Source organism: Amblyomma mixtum, chromosome 1, assembly GCF_055824585.1.
Source record: "Amblyomma mixtum isolate Tamu chromosome 1, ASM5582458v1, whole genome shotgun sequence".
In the NCBI taxonomy this organism is placed as follows: domain Eukaryota; kingdom Metazoa; phylum Arthropoda; class Arachnida; order Ixodida; family Ixodidae; genus Amblyomma; species Amblyomma mixtum.
The window spans coordinates 85,938,658-85,954,054 of NC_143012.1; the positions used below are offsets into that span (position 1 = coordinate 85,938,658).

A 15,397-nucleotide genomic window follows, 5' to 3' on the forward strand; every position below is an offset into this window, starting at 1 on the left:
AGAAGCGGGTACTGTTTCGCGAATGCCATGCCATCGCAGTCCACGAAACACCCCTGGTTTGGCTGGATTCCCCCACGGTGGCGCCACTCACCGGCATCCGCTGCATACAGCTACCATGCTCCTGTAGGGTGGGCCCCCCGGGGCTCAGGCTGGAGACGCGCAAGCGCACGGGCCAAGTTTGCCGGGCCAACGAAGCTCAGGCGCCGCTTCGGAGTCCGCGGTGTCGCCACACACCGACACCCAAGGGCCTTCTAAGGTGCTCCTGCGGTATCCTGGTTCGACGTTTGAAATGGAGGGCATTCGGCTCGGAAACCCACAGTGTCGCCACTCACCGACACGCCGCATAAAGAGGCGTGCTCCTGTGGGAGGATGAAGGGCAGGAAATCAGGTTCGGCCCACCTGGGCTACCTCTCTCTCCTGGCCGGCGTCAACCTCACAACTCCTCCAGTGTCTTCGCCACTGACGAGCCATGTCATCCGGACCACAGAAGGCTAGTTCCATCTCTTATGTCTGAAGGGTCCACACGTTGCGTGGTGCCGAGGTGCTCACCCCACCGTGTCGCCCTGACAGCCACACGCAATGCAAGGCTGGAACTTCCGACGTTAAAACTGTAGCAAATAGGAGAGGCCCTGAGGGGAGACAGAGGAAGACGGCTGAAGCGTACGAAACAGCCTCCGAAGTCGTAAAGACGGATGCGACAACAACGCCTTGTCGGTCTAGGATGTTCTCAACCGGCCGGGCTAAGGTCAAGGTGGAAATTTGGACAAGTCGGTACTGATCCATAACATAACATAAAGGTCAAGGGTTGCGCTGTTTGCAACTCTATCTCTCTCTCTCTCTCAGGACGCACTCCCCGCTTCCCTTCCTCTTTAACCCCATTCCTTGTTTGTGTTTATCATTCCTCTTCTTCGAAGCTTTGTAAAGAAACTAGTCTTCAAGCAGAATCGGACGTGTACGCATAGCTCCTTCGTATCTCGCAGTCCAGTTGTCAATACGAGTGCCTCGGCCGTTGCATGCCCTAGCCGCCTTAAAGAAAAGACGAGCAGTTACGAGCATTTCACTACAACGACAATGGGGTTTCGCATGGATTTCTCTCATCTGTGCAGGTAGGGGGATTATAGCCGTCCTTCGTCCCTCTAGAAATCCCTCACTGCACCTTTAGTGCAGATCTCAGGCGCCCGTTCTGCGTCGTCGTCGGCGCCGTCGGCGTAACAGCCCTTTTGACAGAGTTAAACTTTCAAGCGTCGGATGGCCCGTTTGGGCTGGTCGGATGCTCTTAGATTGCTTTCTACGAAAGATTGCTTTCGTTTCTTACATTGGTTGGTTGGTATAGCGGGGTGTAACGTCCCAAAGCGACTCAGGCTTTGAGGGACGCCGTAGTGGAGGGCTCCGGAAATTTCGACCACCTGGGGTTCTTTAACGTGCACTGCTTTTCGTGAAGCCTAATTCTCCAAAGGTTGCGCGGCGGACGCATATCAATTCACCGTTTTCTGGCCCTACATAACTGCCGAGGAAGTGCAAGCAGAGGTCGCGTGTAAAAAAAAAAGCCATTTGTGCTTTAATAGGGTTCATCTTTGTTGTCTTACCGCTGAGCTCTTCCTCGCAACTGTCTTCCAAGAGAAGCAGAGCATAGCCGAGGGCGGCAGAACATCAGTTCGATGACTTCGATAAGAAAATTTTTGGGAATAGCGTGGCCGCAACAGGCACAGGACAGGGTTCACTGCAGGGATTTAGGAGAGTTGCTTGTTCCGCACTGAACTTCATTGCTCCGTGATTGTGATGACGATTTCTTTTGTTTTTGTTTGCTTTCGTTTCACGCGAGATCAAAATAATAAAAAAAGAGGAAAACCTTTGGAGTCTCTGCTTGTTTGGGAGGTCAGTGCTTAGAAAAGGACTTTCTGTGTGAAATTATACACTAAGCGAAACGCTAGATGTGCGGATGCTAGTGCAAAAAAAAAAAAACAGTTTGAGACCCGGTATTTAACGGCCCTTTTAACCCACGGCATGGAATTTTACATCATGTCACTTTCGAACAGTAGCATGATTCTACATATTCACAGAGATCAGCTGGCTGGAGATGTAATGAAAGCATCCCCGATTGCGCTTATTGAGGTGAAAGCCTTTAATGGCTCATACTGTCGTCAGTTCGCAAAGCTTGTCACACGTGTTTAACTCGGGAACTAAAAAGATAGAAGAAAACCAATGATTGCTTCAGATAGAGGAGCAAAAAATGAACCTAGAAGCCTAGTTTGATGACTGTGGAGTAATTAGTTAAGTAATTAGTTAATTAATTATAGGCAACAATGTCGAAATTGCGTCGAAATAGCGCGGACATCGATATAGCCACGGGAAAGTGTGACGTCGCATCCACCGGAAGTCGTCACGGTATAGTGAAAATTGTCACAGAATGGTCGGAGAAACGTTGGATTTGTGGAAAAATGTGTAACTAAGCGTAATTAACACTTTAGCTCCCCGAAAGATGTATAATTTGGGTATCGATATAGCCACGGGAACGGTGTGACGTCACATCCAGCGGAAGTCGCCCCGGCATAGTGTCCTCGGCTTTCGCCTCTCAACACTTCAGTTGCCTAAGCGTCCTCGCATTTTTTTTCTTTTATGCGCACCTCTGCGTGGTTTGACATATGCATTGTCTCGTGCTATTTTGCGGTGTTTGCTCACCTTCCTTTCGATGGGGATCTCTTATAAGCATATATACGCGTCCTGTCTTGAAACAGGTGCGCATTCGAAGTGCGCATTCGTCCGGTGTCCACTGGTATTTACGGACCTTAATTTTATTGCGCGTTTTATTTTCTTTCTATCTCGGATCACCACGTCGTTCAGTCTTTTTTGAATTATATGAATATGACTTCTTGTTCATAGAACGACAACTGGCTACTTTAGCTCAGTAAAGATGCAGAATGAGGTTCTACTTCATTATTCAGTCTTTAAGTGCTCTCTTGCGGGTAGAGACAGCAGCAAAGGCGGCCATGACGCCTTCGTCAAAGAAGTGTTGAAACGACACATATGTCATAAGTAGAGACCGGATTTTAGGCAAACGCGTATTTTTTTCAACGCTTCGTAGGCGCACCATTTTTACATATGAGGACGAATTAGGTGTTGACAATATGTTTAATACTCGTTTTATAGTGCCTATAAATGCCTATTTTGGGTGTCAGTGCCTATAAATGCCTATTTCCGACGTCGGTGCCTAAAAATGTCCCATTTTACAGAAAAGGGGCCAGAAATACGCTGTGGTTTTGCTTTCAGATTCTGTTTGCTTTCGAATCCATTTCGGTTCTGAGTAGAACACATCGTGGCATCATTAGATGACCTAGTCAGTTGGCTGTGGTGAACACTGCTCCTACGCCGGCTGTGTACACAATACCAACCACGTCAGCCGAAAATATCGAAGCAACCTTTTTCCTATTTTCTGCCACTTCATCGTGGCAGTTTGTTGATGAGTTTGGTTGTTAAAATGGTAGTTGACCAGATGGCACCACATTTGGGAAAGTATACGGAGTAAGTTATAGGTTCGTCCAAATAATTTCCAGTTGGGTGCAATTGACACCAACTGTAAAATGTTACATAAACCTGCTGGAAACAGTTTAACTGATTAAAATTTCCACCTGGGTAACCTGCCTTATTTTCGTTCCTTGTGCCCCAGCCGCATGCCATCTTCATCAAATGGCATTTGGGGGTAATCTTGTTTCTGACCTGAAGACCGTCATAAACAGTTACTCAGGTGATGAGGGTGATCTAGTCAGGAGGGCTCAAGCTGCCCTCTCTCAGGACAACCTCCAAGGAGACCTCGCGTACTTGTGCGCTAACTTCGCTTTTCTTCCGAGCATTATAAAAAAAATGGAATGTGGTGGTGTAATATGCTCACTACCAACACTGGACTAATTGAGAATGGGCAGGAACGAATCGCTGCTCTTCCTCACGGAGAAGTTGCCAAATGTTGCTGTCCGTCTTGGACAAAAACGAGGGGTTCTCAGTCCTCAAGCAAATTTCAGGAATACTTACCGGGGAACATTCTATGATATCGAACAGTGTAAAGCCATCAAATGTTCCTAAGTAGAAGCACGCTCCTGTAACATCCGTTGATGCTGAGCGTTCCTTTTCAGCATACAAGCTTGTTCTTACTGATAAGAGGCATAAATTTGAGTCCATCAACCTGGAGATGGCGCTTGTCGGCTACTGCTTCCATAGCTTTAACAGTGATTTCTAGATGGATGATGTTTATTTTACCATGGATCTTCGTGGATATACGTAGGCCCGTGCAGAACTATGATTCTTTTCAGCATATTCCGCATCAAGCAGCACTATGTGTAAAATTTTCTAGCATCCCGTATTTATGGTTGCCAGACCCCTTCTAATGGCAAGCACCATTTGATAGTCGCGTGGCTCCAGACACGTGAAGCCACAAACTATAAAACACTGTTTACACAAATGACAACAGATTTATTAATGTTGAAGCATCGTGTATGCCTGCAATAAATAAGTTCAATTCCTGTGTGAGCGAAGACTGAACTCATTTGTCAGATGCTTTGAATTGAAAATGTTTATATCAATTTCTAAATACATGGCCTGCTGTTAAAGGGACACTGAGGAGAGCACTATTAATATTTTTTTATAGTAAAATCCGATAGTTCGGCATGTCATGGCTTTGTTGCCACTTGGCCGGCAGCGAAAGATGCATTTATTTCTTAGAAATTTGGATTCGAAGTTGAAAAACTTTTTCCCGCCGCTCTGATTCAAACTTGGGATTCTCCTATGACGACACAGGACTAAGAGACGTGAAACATGACGTGCGCATGACGTAGCGCAGACTCCGTGATTTCTGGCGGCCAGCAGTGCGGCCTAGCAGCAGCCGAAAAGAAAGCTACCGCCGGCCGCACGTTGAAGGCATCTATCGGCTATTGCGGCCGTCGCTACAGTCGCTTCGATTACGTTTGCACTGGCGTTTTGCCAGCGTTACGATGGATCTCGTTCTCGAAGTCGTCAACGAAGTTCTCGCAAATAGACACCTTTAGCATACCGTGTACCTTGTTACCGCTAGCGGAATACCGGGAGCCCGCCTACCGCCGGAAAACAGGCGCTGATTTGTTCCGATGCTTCAGGAGCGCGCGTAGCTACCGGGCACGTGGCGCCATCTGGCGACGGCAAGGAGATTTGCGCATGCATTGGCTGCGCCTCAGTGATTCATGGCTTCTTGGTTCCTGGTGTTGCTAGAACCATTCATTCTAGCAAGACTGTTTGGCCTATGATCTCATCACGCTTGTACTTACAAGTTTGGCCTGTGGCGGCGGTACCTGTATTTTGGTTCTTGCTCTTTTCTACGTTACAAGAGCTTTGTTGTCAGCATGAGTGGTGTTTTTGTAATCAGGAGCTGGTATTCTGTCAATACAAGCCAACTTCAATTTCTACTCAGTGTCCCTTTAAGGTGTTCATTGTTTCTACTTTTGTACACGACAAGCGAATTGTTTGTTTCGAGGTATACCACAGTGTTTTAAAGGGGTTGGTAACCGTCCCTTTTGCTCTGCTGAAGCATGTGTATTGTACGAAAAGTTGCGCGACAGCCTTAAAAAAAATGGCTTCTAATGTTCGCCCCTTGCTTAAGGTCCCAAATTATTCCTGCTGTGTTTTTGTTTTGTTTTACGGCAGATATCGCGCGCTGAAGTTCGGAACTGTACGTGGGCACTTTTGATAGTTTATAGTGCCTATTCTTCTCAGTTAGGTGCCTAAAATGCGATTTTAGCCGCCTATTTATGGCGCCTAAAACGTGCTTTTTAGGGCCTACAAATCCGGCCTCTAGTCATAAGATAATCTCCTAATGGCCGCTAGCTGCAGAAAGCCTGTTGGGTCTTCAACATGGGATGCAACGTACATTATTCAGCAGATGTACGCTATCTTTGAGACTTCTTTTATATACATATGCATTCTATTGCCAAGTTTATAACTGAAATTCAAATGTTCATGTCCTATTTCGCATAGTTTAGGAACGCAGTGGCCTTAAGCAAGCAGGAACTGCAAACAATTTTTTTTTTAGAAACAAACTCTCAGCATTGCATTATGGGGATGAACTACGACATTAACTCGAGACCGTAAGACACGGTCGTAATGCTCTGACATTTAGAGTTCCTCTAGCCCAGGCTGGTTTTTAACACGCTTAAAGCAGCTGTCACAAGAGTCGCTTTTGCGAAGTTCTGTGCACCCGATGATATATACGCTGAGCCGAGTGACCTCTAAACATTTACACGAGTATCTACAGGAACGCAGTTAAAGGGGCCGGGTGTTATATATCATACAGGACAGCCATTTTTTTTTTTCAGAAGACAGTGTACGCATGTTTAAGCAGTGCCTTCAAAGCTTAGACTAAGGGACAAAGAAATTAAAATAACTCCGATAATATTAGGGAAGCGCGAAGAGACGCTGCCACCAAATATTCGCCATCATCATTATCATCACCACGCCGCGGTGGCTCAGTGGTTACGGCGCTCCGCTGCTGACCCAAAAGACTCGGGTTCGATCCCGGCCGCGGCGGCCAAATTTCGATGGAGGCGAAATTCTAGAGGCCCGTGTGCTGTGCGATGTCAGTGCACGTGAAAGAACCCCAGGTGGTCGAAATTTCCGGAGCCCTGCACTACGGCCTCCCTCATAGCCTGAGTTGCTTCGGGACGTTAAACCTTAGAAAACCAATATAAATGTTTTTACATCTTGATCCCCCTAAAACGCCAGGTCCAACGTGATTTCAACTTTATTTCTCAAAACCTACACTGAAGCTTTATCACCTTTTTTAGTAATAATATTCGAGTGGTTCTTAGAGTCTGGCGTAATACCCCTAGACTGAAAAATTTCACAGGTCGTAATAAACCTACACCTATTGCAAGACAAAAGGCCTTCCCGTTGCCTCGCCAATTAACCCTCTCCTGTGGCAGCTACTACAGTTTTATCCTCGCCATCTACAGAACCTATCCAACCCACCACACTTCCTGGCGTCCTTGCTCCGCTTCCCTGATATTGGAACCCAGTCCGTTACACCAAACGACAATTGGTCATCTTGGCTTCGCATTATACGCCCTGCCTATTTCTACTTGACTGAATAACAAGGACTGGGTTGCAGCCTGATCCCAGTGGCAAGAGCTAACAACGCACCCTCGCACCTAGTGCCCTACTTGGCTAGAACTTCCAATATGAATACACCAGATAAGCAAATAATCATATGGAGCGCAAATCATTTAAAGTAGGCATTCCAGAGACAAGAGAAAAACAAACCAGCAAAAATGCAATAAATTTCATGAATAACCCTGCAATAAACCTTGTAGTTGTCATTAATTTTTTCTTTTGCAACTCAGCGTTGATGAAAAGAAGCCGAGTAACCTCGAAGGTGCACGAAAGAGGAATATAAACTCGTCTTTTTACCGCGGGAACTCGATCTACAAGTTCCGAGCATTCTTATAAACTGCGAGTTTTTGTCTTGTGCAGCGGATTTCCATAATTTAAATCGGATTAAACGTCCTGGCTTTCGTACATTTTTGAACTCGCCGCAGATGGTAGGAGGAGTCAACCAACCTTTCAGCCAGTCCCGTGGCGGCTTGCCGCTCGCCGTCGGCGGAGTGGTACGTAGCGATCGGCGGAAGCAAAGAGTCCATGCGTATTTTTCTTTCCGTGGGCCTAATTTGCAGCTACGTAGTCTCTCACTAGATCTATTTATTCACGTAAACCTAAAAAACAAAATAAAAGCGAAGGCGAAGCCGTCACGCAACTGCCTGACAGGCACTCCACGTGTTCGTTGACCCCTCCTGCCGTCAGTGGTGAGTTCAAGAGAAGGTCGGAGCCGGGACATTTAATCGGATTGAAATTAGGGAATTCGGCCGCACAGGGCAATAAAGCGAAGTTTCTGAGAATGCTCGGAACGTGTAGATCGAGTTCCCGCGGAAGAAAGACGAGTTCAGATTCCTATTTAGTGCACCTTTAAAAGACGAGATGTAGTAGTGTAAGTAGTAGTGTGAGTGATGTCATGGGATGCCGCCACCGTCCGCACTGATGGGACAAACCCATAAACTCGTGAACATCGCAAGATCTTGCTCGGGATTTACAAATCGGAATGGTTATTTCACTCTAAGAATGAATCGCTGAAGAAGGAACAACAGGGAAGCCGTTGGAAGGAGCTGCCAGTCGAGAAAATATGGACTAGAGCAACAGATATGCGTGTCATTTAAGAGGCTATTATGACCACTGCCTGTGTATATTTTACATGTGCATTCCTCGCAACATCGTGCCAAGGACAGCGGTAGTTTAAACTAGAAGTTAGATTAACTGAATGTTAGCGAAATACAGGTTACATAATGTACCTATACAGAAGAAGGTCCCAAAGTCAAGGACTGTGGGGCGGATCTCCTACAGAGACTATGCTAAAGAAATAAACATTTAGCAGTCGCGAAAAATTATACGTTAATTAGCATCAATATAGGGTGCGGTGAGTATTACATGTCGAAAAGATACACACACTTTAATTCCAATTTGTACAATCAAACCGACCTCAATTTGAAGCTATAAATGTATGATGCTTGTTTTATAGTAACTGGCGAAACATTCCAATGAATGGTAGGAGAGGAATGAACTGCTTGTTTGCCTGAAGTTGTGTTTTGCTTAGGCAGTAAGAATTTATTAATGTGAGCAAAGCGAGTTATCAGAGAAAATTGGTGGAGTTTTTGAACAGTTTATACATATAGGTACAAAAAACGTATTCAGTTATTTGGGGAAACGGTAGTATATTGAGTATTCGGAGCAGAGAAAATGATTTCGAGGAAATGTAAACGCGAAGGTTATGTATTTCTTCACCACATTTTGCATGCCATGGTAACCACTCCGCTATCAGTGATGTATCCATATCAGAACAAGGCGTCTTATCGCTTTTACTGAACATCGATACAAAAAAGGCACACGGAACTGACGGGATCCCAAACGCCTTCCTGTACAGGTACGCAGAGTGGTGCTCCAAATACTTATCTGTTATTTTTATAATATCCCTATCTCAAGCAGCGCTTCCAGTTGACTGGAAGTATGCGAAAATTACGCCCATACCGAAAGCGGAAAACAAATCACTTCTAGCATCCCACAGACCAAGTTCTCTATTGAGCACAAGCGCCAAAATAATGGAACATATTATTTTCAAACACATATCTTCTTTCCTGGAGGAGCACAACTTAATCGATTCCCGACAGCACGGCTTCCGCAGGGGCGTATCTACGGTCACGCAACTTATAGAGGCAGTGCATGATTTTGCAGCATCACTCGATAAACAAAGGCAGATCGATATTGTTTTTTTAGATTTTGAAAAAGCTTTCGACTGCGTGTCCCACCCAAAGCTGCTATTAAAATTGCGAACCATACTCAAGAACGACACATTGCTTGCATGGAGCAGCTTATCTCTCCTGTAGAGGCCAACGTGTGGGAATTGATGGAGTGTGCTCGAGCTATATGTCTTTCTAGTCGGGTGTTCCACAGGGATCTGTTCTTGGGCCCCTTTTCTTCCTAGTTTTTATTAATGATATTGTTAGTGTAGTACCCGTGAAAATAAAACTTTTTGCTGATGATTGTATCATATATCAAGAAATCAAAAACTCGAATGACCAATCTCAACTAATATGAAAGAAGCCAACAGCCACAGAAACCAAGGGGCACAGGGGATTTTTAATTTATTTATTTATTTTCTGGTGTTGATCAATTTAGAATATTACTGAACATGTTATCGCTTAAAGGTAATTGATTAGAAAAGCAGAAGAAAAAACAACCACTGCCGCCGGTGGGATCCGAACCCACGACCTCCGAATTACGCGTCCGGTGCTCTACCTCTGAGCTACGGCGACGGCTGTCAAATCTTCTGCTTTCGGGGGTATTTATGTTTTACAAGTAACCTAACTTTGAGAGAGTTCATCAGCGCCACCCACGTTCATAAGCGGCGGACGTAGAACGTCCTGAGTTACCGCAGGTGTGACGTAGAACGTCATCGAACGGTGAGGGTGGAAGCTGCGTGAGAACCCTCTTATGCTTCCTATGGCGTCAAGGCTGCCAGAACCGAGGCCCTCGCTAAGCAATTAAGCAAACAAGCGAAGGGGAATGAGGGGCTCGTTATAAATATGAAAGAAGCCAACAGCCACAGAAACCAAGGGGCACAGGGGATTTTTAATTTATTTATTTATTTTGTGGTGTTGATCAATTTAGAATATTACTGAACATGTTATCGCTTAAAGGTAATTGATTAGAAAAGCAGAAGAAAAAACAACCACTGCCGCCGGTGGGATCCGAACCCACGACCTCCGAATTACGCGTCCGGTGCTCTACCTCTGAGCTACGGCGACGGCTGTCAAATCTTCTGCTTTCAGGGGTATTTATGTTGTTTTTCTTCTGCTTTTCTAATCAATTACCTTTAAGCGATAACATGTTCAGTAATATTCTAAATTGATCAACACCACAAAATAAATAAATAAATTAAAAATCCCCTGTGCCCCTTGGTTTCTGTGGCTGTTGGCTTCTTTCATATTTATAACGAGCCCCTCATTCCCCTTCGCTTGTTTGCTTAATTGCTTAGCGAGGGCCTCGATTCTGGCAGCCTTGACGCCTTAGGAAGCATAAGAGGGTTCTCACGCAGCTTCCACCCTCACCGTTCGATGACGTTCTACGTCACACCTGCGGTAACTCAGGACGTTCTACGTCCGCTTATGAACGTGGGTGGCGCTGATGAACACTCTCAAAGTTAGGTTACTTGTAAAACATAAATACCCCCGAAAACAGAAGATTTGACAGCCGTCGCCGTAGCTCAGAGGTAGAGCACCGGACGCGTAATTCGGAGGTCGTGGGTTCGGATCCCACCGGCGGCAGTGGTTGTTTTTTCTTCTGACTTTCTAATCAATTACCTTTAAGCGATAACATGTTCAGTAATATTCTAAATTGATCAACACCACAAAATAAATAAATAAATTAAAAATCCCCTGTGCCCCTTGGTTTCTGTGGCTGTTGGCTTCTTTCATATTTATAACGAGCCCCTCATACCCCTTCGCTTGTTTGCTCAATCTCAACTAAATTCTTCGCTAGCTCAAATAGAAAACTGGTGCTCAACGTGGCAAATGAAAATAAACAGGAGGAAAACGGTAGCAATGACAGTAACACGCAAAAGAAAACCCCTCCTATTTCCCTATTCCGTCAATGGACACCCATTATCTTCCGTTAAAAGCTGTAAATACTTAGGTGTAATCCTCACCTCAGATCTCAGATGGAATGAACATGTTTCATACATTACAAAAAAGGCTATGCAGAAACTAGGTTACTTGAGAAGAACCCTGCGCAATTCTCCACAAGAGATAAAACTCCTTGCCTTCAAAATTTTTATCAGACCCGTTCTTGAGTACACTTCTGTAGTCTGGGATCCGTGCACTCAATTAAACATTGCCAAACTCGAAAGCATCCAAAAAAAGGCAGCTCGATTCATCTATAGCTCATATAGTTGGCGTACCTCAGCAACTGCACTTGTGGAAAAAGCTAATTTAGAACCATCACAATTGCGACGCTATTATGAACGAATGAAATGCATGCATCTACTCTACAATAGTAAGCTAGGTATAGATAGTAGCATTTATATCGAACCTGTTATACGGCGATGTACACTATCAAACCATTCCAAAAAATTAAAAGAATATACGTGCCGAACAGATACCTTTCAAAATTCCTTTTTTCCGAGAACCGTCCGTCAGTGGAACGCTTTGCCTTCTGACGCTGTGGAATACCCGACTGTCGAATCTTTCTTATCAAAATTGAAGTGCATAAGTTAACTCAACCTAAGCGTTTTTGGTTCCAGCTATTGATATTGCTTTGTGGTTGTCGTTATTGTGATTGCTGACGGATCAGCGTATGTCTACCGTTAGTGTTTATTTCCTAAAGCGTGCTATTGATGCCAGTGTTCTTGTGTTATGTGTCAGTGTTGTTTCTATATGCCTAAACAGCCCGAGCTTGTACAAAGCATTTTTCTTTCTTATTTCTTCTTTTCTTCTCGGTGTTAATCTGCTCAAACAGGCGGATGACACCACTGTTATCATTATCATGTCTTGTAGCGCTTTTTTGTACTTTCTTCACCATGTATGCTCACTCCTGCCAAAGGCCTTCTGCGAAGGCTGGCAGTATCTCTGAAATAAAGCAAATAAGATTAAATGCAATTTTCAATATGGCTGTGAATGGAGGCGACAAAAATTGCTTTCGTAAAGCATGCTTTATGGGCAAAAAACAACTGAAGTCTTTCATCACATCCACGTGATCACATCCACATCCACGTGATTAAGCACATGTGGATTTGTGGGGATAGGGTGACCGCAACTGGCGAAGGACAGGGTTAATGGGAGAGACATGGGAGAGGCCTTTGCCCTGCAGTGGGCGTAGTCAGGCTGATGATGATGATGATGATGATGATGAACCACAGAGCACCCCTGCTTTGGTCATACTTAGGGGATGGAGTGTTCGGTTTAAATTAAATAAAATACGACAAACATAGGCCAGATTAATATTTCAAATTTTGCAATAACTGAAGAAGGTTAGCTTGCTGTTCGGTACGTGTTACAGGCCGTCACAAACTTAGGAAGGCAAGAGCACGGTGAGAAAACGGGATGGTTGAATTAAAGTAAAGCAGTTGTAGGTATTGATGCGTTGCTCAGTTACTTTAGACAAACGCCGGGTCCTGACCAAGAGGCCCGCAAAGCTTCGTTAACTAGCGCTGCGCCTTTTGCTCGATGTCTATTGTCACCGTATCAATGCCGTTGCTTTATCAAGGAGCATAAAGGCATGTAAGGAGATACGAGGAACGTCTGGAAAGTTAGAATACACCACGCGCCAACCCGGTGAATTACAAAGCTAGTCGAAAGGTGGGAGCACCGACATATACCCTGAACTTTCAACCTCAATCTTCCCCCGGTTCACAGTGCTCCACCACCGCATGTCCGAGTAGCACACCTTTCTGCCCCGAAAGACGCGGGTTCGATCCCGGCCGCGGCGGCTAGAATTTCTTTGGAGGAGAAATTCTAGAGGCCCGTGTACTGTGCGATGTCAGTGGACGTTAAAGTACCCCGGATGGCACCGGAGCCTTCCACTACGGCGTCCCTCATAGCCCGAGTCGCTTTGGGACGCTAAACCCGACAAAATCAAAACAAATCAAACACTTCCCAAATAGCTGCGCTGATACAGACTCTCGCCAAGTGCGGGCTGCATTCCGAGGGGCCGACGGTCGGCGGAACTTCACAGTCTTGCCTATGTTGTTTCTGATGGCGTTAAGAATCGGCCGAATGAGGTAAAGGGGTTTCGTAAACTTTCTGAAGGCAGAGCCGATGTTCACGAAAAAAAAAAAATCAGCGGGAGACTGTTTATTGTCCTTGATGAACCTTTTCGAAAAACGGTAGATGCAATTTCTTAGAAAAGGCGGGTGACAATGAGGCATATTTAACTCCAATTCCATGCTTCCAGTCCCAATAATTGACTCTGCTGCACATTGAGGAGCAAACGAAAGGGACTGCTGGGAAGTGGCGTATGCCTGCTTCATGACAGCGCCGGGGTTCGTACCGCGCACGCCACCGCCTCGCTTCTGCCATGATTCAAGCGTAAGATTTTAGTTCATGTCCAGCATGGCCAATAACTGGTGCCCCGTTCTTTTCAAGCATTTGTTCATCTGAAGGAACATCTCCCTGGAAAATCATTCGCCGATAACGAGTTAACAAGAAGAGCGTCACGCGCCGATAACGAGTTCACAAGAAGAGCCATGAAGCAGTTTACGCCGTAGGCGGGAGGCTTCTATGGCCACGGCATCAAAAAGCTGATTCTCAGTTTAAACCGCTGCTTCGCTAGTAGCCGAAAACGTCTGTAAAAATGAAGGAACGTTAAAATAATACTTCTAAGGTAAATTTTTTGCAGTATTTTTTTTTGTTTCTGCACACGCCTGGTACGTTAAAGCGGGCAGAACAACCAAATAAAAACATGCACGGCCCGCACCGGCTGTTGGTACAACGTGCGGACTAGTAAGGACACTCAGATCGTTTGTGCCCCTAACAACCACCGACAACTCTAAACTATGCCCAAGCGTCGCGAAGAAGTGTCATCCTCTGGCTTCCACGGTGGTTCAGCGGCATTTCCATCGCTGTCGTCATCATATATACGAACTACGTTATAGGCGGCTCTCAGGCTGGTACTGGATTTCAGCCCCAGTCACATCTGATTTCTTCGCAAACCGAAATTTTGTTCTTGGGAAGCATTTTATGCTTTCACATATCGTTCTTGAACCCAAGGATTCTCATTCTGTGGCGTGCAACACGTTCCTCACCCCCCCCCCCCCCCCCAAAAAAAAAAAACAATTTAAAGGATATACCTGCAACTCTAATGCTTTTAAAGAACCATTCTTTCCAAGAACGGCTCGTCAGTGGAATGCCTCATCTGCTGATGTTGCGCAATGTACTATCAGCAACGAATGAAACGCGAACAAGAAAACTGAGGTGGCAGCGCAAAAGCGCCAATGTATTAGCTCCTGTATTGGAAATACAAGTGCGGTTGAATAGCTCTGCTAAAGAAGAGTCTTCGTGCCTTCTAAATTAAAAAATCAGGAACTAGTATTCAGCTTACCCTGGCTACGAGCTGCTTATTTTGCAGTCTGTGGTTCAGTTGTCTTGTTCGCGTTTCATTTCTTGCTAATAGTACAAATGTAGCTTTACTCTCGCGCGCTGTGCTGAATATCGAAGTGTGCTCACTGTATTGTTACTTGATTTTTTTCCCTGCTTCAGACTTGGTGTCAAGTTGCATTGCCTTTAATCTAATTAGTCATTTGTTTTTTTTTCTTCTCCTGCAGTATGTCTTTTGCTTTACAATTAACTTACAGCTCACTAGTGTCAGCTGTAACCACTAAACTATAAACACCAGTGTCAGTGTTTGTCTCCAGCCATATGTTTATGATCTTATGCCTGAAATGTTCATGATGCTATCTATGTCATGTACGCCTGCTCCTGCTCAACGACTGGGACTCAGACTGGCAGCATTCTTCTAAATGAAAAATAAAAAAGTAACAAATACACCAGACAAAGCAGTTCAGGCATTAAGGCGACTAGACCGAACGTCCTGCTTCTAATCGCCCAAAACGAAAGTGAAGATGCGTGTTGCTTCTTTGTTACTTTCACTTGCATTTTTTTCTCGTTTTAATGCGTATTTGCGGAACCCAGCTCATAAAAATAGCGTTCTAGGTACAGTGGTGAGCAGCCTTGTCTAGAGCGCTTGAGCAGTGCGCACTCGGTAACAAAAACCGAAATTAGAGAGCAGCCCCTCATTACAGGGCAAAGTTTTCGTGACTGCTTTGTTTACGAGGCTATCTGGTGCT

At 45.2% G+C, this 15,397-nt stretch overlaps 1 long non-coding RNA gene across 1 annotated transcript in view; it reads left to right on the plus strand.

The window, feature by feature from the left end:
* The window catches only part of LOC149367099 (uncharacterized), a 434,438-nt gene that overhangs the window by 186,840 nt on the left and 232,201 nt on the right, over window positions 1-15,397 (plus strand). The gene's annotated exons all lie outside the window — the stretch shown is intronic.